Below are 5,409 nucleotides of genomic sequence, written 5' to 3'. Positions count from 1 at the left end.
ATTCCAGTCAGGTTTTCCCCAATGAATATGCATGAGATCTATTTGTATGCACTGCTTTCAATGCATATTCATTGGGGAAATCCTGAAAACCCGACTGGAATACAGCTCTCGGGGACCGGAGTTCCCTACCCCTGTTCTAGAGTATCAGCTGATATAGGAGGAAGCGAGAAGTACTCAAGGATTTGTTGTTTTTTTAAAAAATATCTTTATTCATTTTAACACCAAAAATAAGTGCAACATATTATACATACATTTTATACTTTAACAGCACTTAAATTCTATCAAATTATGTTTTATGACAAATACATATATCATCACCCTTCTTTCTACATATCCAACAATTGCACTCAAATTAAAAGTATCTCCCCAACCACCCACCCTGGACGTGTATGATCAAAGGGCAAAATCACCAATCACTCCTTACAGAATTTTATCAATGGCTCCCAAACGTCCATAAATTTCCTATAATATCCCTGTTGTATGGCCAAACATTCTATTTTTAAAAGTACTCAAGATCTTATCCAAACCTCCCACTTCAAGCCTTGCTCAACAGTCCCTCTGCAGCTGTTATATCAAGGAGAGCAGAGCCTGTTGAGCTCCGAGGGCCATGGGAGATGAGAGCTGGTTAGTGCCTGACTTCCAAAGCTCATATGGGAAGAAAGTCTCATTATGTGGCCACAGACCAACACAATTTATAAGCACAGTAAATGCTGGAATTTCTCACCTTCCATCAGAGGAATAAGGGAGACACCCAAGTGCAAAATACATGAAAAACAACAACTTTATTATATATAGTCTGTTTGCTACAACATTCCCAGAACATGTTCAGTTCCTTCCATTTATTTATTTAATTCAATTTCTATCTTGTTCTCCCGGGAGCTCAGAATGGGTTACAAGTCAACATTCACAGTAGGTTACATTGGACAGTACGTTTGGCAATACAAGACCAATACAGTAATATAAGGACAAGGCTGGACAGTCTTTAGTTTCCACAAATTGGGAGCTTTTGGGACAACACCCATATGTGGCTGACTCATCCTGCTTGTCCTAGGAGAACTTAAGGATAGCTTGGGTGGGGACATTCAGACGAAATTCCTGGGGAGGTAATACAGTAGATTATACCAGAGGGTCACCAACTAGTGGTTGTTTGTGGGAGAATTTATTTTAAAAAATTTATCAACCTCCTATATCGAGGTGGCATTGCAATAACATGCACAGAATATAACAAGAAATTTACAAACGTCTTGGGTTACAGATGAATAATCACATCTTGAAAAGATCTTCACAGTACAGTTCATCTTAAAACCAGCATTAAATTTCTGAATATCTGATAACGCTCTTAAAGCTCCAGTTAATTTGTTCCACAGCGTTACCCCCATGATAGAAATGGCAGATGTTCTTGTGTTTTCAATGTATTTGAGAAATCTGTCAAAGCCAAATCGCATTGTGCCCTTGGATCGCAAAGTTCTGAGCAGTCGGTAAATTGCCATAACTTGTGATGGATACCAAGGAATCCCATGGTAAATGACTAAATATCATCGTTAATGTTTTGAAAATGATACGTAATCGCACAGGTAACCAGTGCAATTTCTTCAACCAAGGTGTTATATGGTCAAATTTTCTAACTCCACAAATTAGCCTTGCAACCGCATTTTGGACCATTTGTAAAACCACTGAACTGTTGGCTTGTTTGCAGCTGGACCTTTTAGTTGGAGAGAGGTCTTCACAGCTCTACGAAGGGGCTTCCCTGGCCACTGTGTTTCCAGGTTTGGTCCTACATCCAACGACTCACCTCCTACAGGCTGCAGAGAGATCAGAAAGGCACATGGTGAAAAACTGAAAGTTTATAACAATGGTGGGGGGGGGGGGGGGGGGAGAAGAGGTTCTTGTCCAAATAAGGGAGCGGCATGGACTCGAGAAAGAATTGAAACACAAGAGTTTGGGTCTTGAACTTTAAGCACAAATAAAATTACTTTTCAGATTCTTTTTTATTCAACACAACAGAAGATATGACTTATCAGGCATGAGTGTTGGAACTGGACAGACTAAGCCAACCAGGGCACAGATTGGAACCCAGGAATTTGCAGAGGGGGGAAGTCCTATACATTCTGCCAGTGAAACAGGCAAGAGACAAAAAGCCCAATATGCAGCGTACAAGTTTCCTGGAGGAGGAGGAGACAGAGAGCAGCTGAAGGCCACACTAGTGCCTTACCTATTGAGGGTTCCTCTGAGAATCTCAGTCTGAGGAGACTCCTATATCCGAGGAATCTTTCTGCCATTTCTCAATAGTCAGAGGCAGCAGAGATGCCAGGAGAAAGGTCCTTCCTGGGTCTAGGGAAGAGAAAGAAATATCTGCTTAGGTTAGGGATTCCCAAACCTGTCCTAGGTTTCCAGGGTATCCAAAATGACTAAGCATGAGATTTATTTTCAATAGAGTTGCATACATCACCTCCTTTGTCTGTCTACGATTAGATTTAAGGGGTGAGGGAGGAGGAGGAGAGAGACAGGTAAATGTGCAGAAAATTTAATGCGGTGATTCCTGAACCTGTGCTGGGGGGAATCCCAGTGAGTCAGCTTTGCATACAAGGTTTACCATTTCTTAGTAAACAGGGCAGGCAGCCTGTAAGATCCAAAATGGAAGTCAGCAAAAAGCAGACAGCCAAAAAGATGTGTGGAAACCAAGTTCAAGTTTTTTTGTGCAGACGTCAGATTAAAAAAAGCACGCATAAAACCCGACACAGGCCCATGTTTCGCCCACATTAAGGGCTGCCTCAGGGGTTAATAAAACTAGGTGAGGATAAAAGCTGAATCACCAACAGGTGAAAGCCACAACGTAAAAGGTTAACGCCCCTGTGGAGACAGCAACATTAGATAACACTCAAAAATGCAGCCTTTAATGTGGGTGAAACGCAGCCTGTGTCAGGTTTTATGCAATTAATTTTATTGTGCAGACATGTAGATAAAATTCAGTGTTATCTAATGCTGCTGTCGCCACAGAGACACTTTTTGGCCGTACTGCTTTTCGTCGACTACCATTTTAGCATAAGTAATAGTTTGCAGTAGCTCAGTTTCCACATTCACCCTCTCATGGAGTAACAGGAGAGTCAGCCGATACCCTTCAACTACTAGAAAAATGGAACACACTGTGTGCACCCCAAATCAGACCTGCTCCCCCCACACATGCAAGCACTCAAAGGAAGTGTCCATGCTTTGGATGGAAGGGTATAGCTAGACTATGTATCTGTTTGGGAATAGATAAACCCTAGGCTGCTGACCAGGAAAACCCCAATTATGAAGGCAGAAACAGCGATTACTCCCATGGCTCCCATATCAACTCCCTGCTGGCTGGCTGCAGAGGAGAAAAGAGGGGACCCTGGTCTAGTGTCCTCATTTCAGCCCTTAAAATCAACTAAGGTAAGGTCAATGTGCAACAGAAGAAAAATAAGACCACAAACCCCAGTGCGTAATCAAAACTACAGCACCCAACATGCAACGGGGCAAAAAGCAGAAATCCTAAGTCAGTTGCACCGCAAGACAACCCAGCTGATGCTCAGCTTCTCTCTCTCTAGAGCCAGCATTAGGTTGGATATCCAAGATGCATGGCCACAATTATCTTTACATACGAGTACGCGGTTTGGGAGACGGGTTAATTTGCACACTTCTAGACATCTGAAAACACCTGACCCATCACTGGCACACAGGAGGCCAGAACATAATTTTCCAGATAGGTGGTAGTGGTGGTCAGAGAACAGATGTGGATCAAAAGCAGAATTTTAAATCTCCATAAAAGTTGAGCTTAGTAGGGATAAGTTCACTGGACCAGATATACTATGGACTTTTCCTCCAGGAAACTGTCCAAACCCTTCTTAACACCACTCTTATTATTGAGAAAGACATGGGGGAAGCCACTGCTTACCCTGGATTGGTAGCATGGAATCTTGATACTCTTTGGGGTTCCAGAATCTCACCTACTCTTTGAGATTCTGGAATGTTGCCAGGTACTAGTGACCTGGATTGGCCACCGTGAGGACGGGCTAATGGGCTTGATGGACATTGGTCTGACCCAGTAAGGCTAGTCTTATGTTCTTAGGGTCAACAGGTCCTCTGAACCATACTAATCCTATGGACACAGCACTGGCCAGACAGCACTGGAGGCACACTTGGCTGGCCAGGTGTTTTAGGATTATACAATGAATATGCATGAGAAATATGCATACTGTATATTAGCAAACCATTGCATGCAGATCTCATGAATATTCATGGCCCTCCAGAGACCCTAATCCAGGCACCAGTCCCCATCAGTACTTATCACAGAGGCAGGATGGCAGCTGCAAATTCAGATGAAAGATACCAGGATTACCTCTAGCAGCCGTTTGTCGCACTGCTCAGTAAACACAGCTGAGCCAAAAGCATGATAGACAACACAGCTATTCTCCCCATGTTCTCTTGTGGAACAAAGCCTCAAGCAATGGCTCAGAAAAAGCAGATGCGGACTCACCAGCATATGTTCGATCCAGATCCAACTTTGCGGTCTCCTGCGGAACCTTGTTTTTCTACCTGTGGGAAGGAACATGTCCAAAACGTGTCTACAATCCAAGACTAACCCCAGATCTCTGGTCACCAAATCTCCCTTTCAGCCACTGAATCAACATGATATGAAGCTCAAGCAGACAATAGAATCTAAGCAAAATTACTAATAGAACAGGGGATTAGAACTCTGGACACAGGGAGATACATACAAGTCGATATTATAAGACATGTAATGGGCCAACAGCTGCTCCAGGCCCATTCAGATCCCTCATCTAGGGCTATCCAGTGCACTTAAGCTTTCAGCTCTTGTTCTCATCATCATCGCCCACTTGACAAAGGGATGTAAACAGTTGGGGGCAACCCCTGGGAATTTAGATCATCTATTGCTATCCAGCGCACTTAAAGCGTGCAGCTCTTGTTCTTGTCACTGTCCTCTTGCCAAAGTGATGTAAATATTCAGGGGTGACTCCTGGCCATTTAGATCCCTCTTCTCGGGCTATCCAGCGCATTTTAAGGCATGAAGCTCTTGTTCTTGTCGTCACCGTCAACTGACCTCTTCCTAATGGGATGTAAACAGTCAGGGGTGACTCCTGGCAATTTATATTCCTTGTCTGGGGATATCCAGCACATTTTAAAGCTGGAAGCTCTTATTCTTGTCATCAACCGAACACTTCCCAATGGAATGTAAACATTCAGAGGCGACTCCTGTCCATTTAGATCCCTCGTCTGGTGCTACAACTATAGTTCTTATCATCACCATCCTCTTGCCAAAGGTATGTAAATAGTCAGGGGCGACTCCTGGCCATTTAGATCACACTTCTGGGGCTATCCAATGCATTTTAAAGAACGAAGCTCTTGTTCTTGTCGTCACCGTCAATA

The 5,409-nt window shown here is 43.4% G+C and overlaps 1 long non-coding RNA gene across 1 annotated transcript; it reads right to left on the bottom strand.

The window, feature by feature from the left end:
* Positions 1-763: 763 nt before the first annotated feature.
* LOC117350796 lies at positions 764-4,563 on the bottom strand. Its single transcript, XR_004537291.1, has 3 exons — positions 4,499-4,563; positions 2,213-2,331; positions 764-1,802 (listed from the first exon to the last, which is right to left on the bottom strand). It is a non-coding gene; the product is annotated as an uncharacterized LOC117350796 (long non-coding RNA).
* Positions 4,564-5,409: the final 846 nt, after the last annotated feature.

This window comes from Geotrypetes seraphini, chromosome 16 (genome assembly GCF_902459505.1).
Source record: "Geotrypetes seraphini chromosome 16, aGeoSer1.1, whole genome shotgun sequence".
In the NCBI taxonomy this organism is placed as follows: domain Eukaryota; kingdom Metazoa; phylum Chordata; class Amphibia; order Gymnophiona; family Dermophiidae; genus Geotrypetes; species Geotrypetes seraphini.
This window is presented reverse-complemented; position numbering and strand designations above follow the sequence as displayed.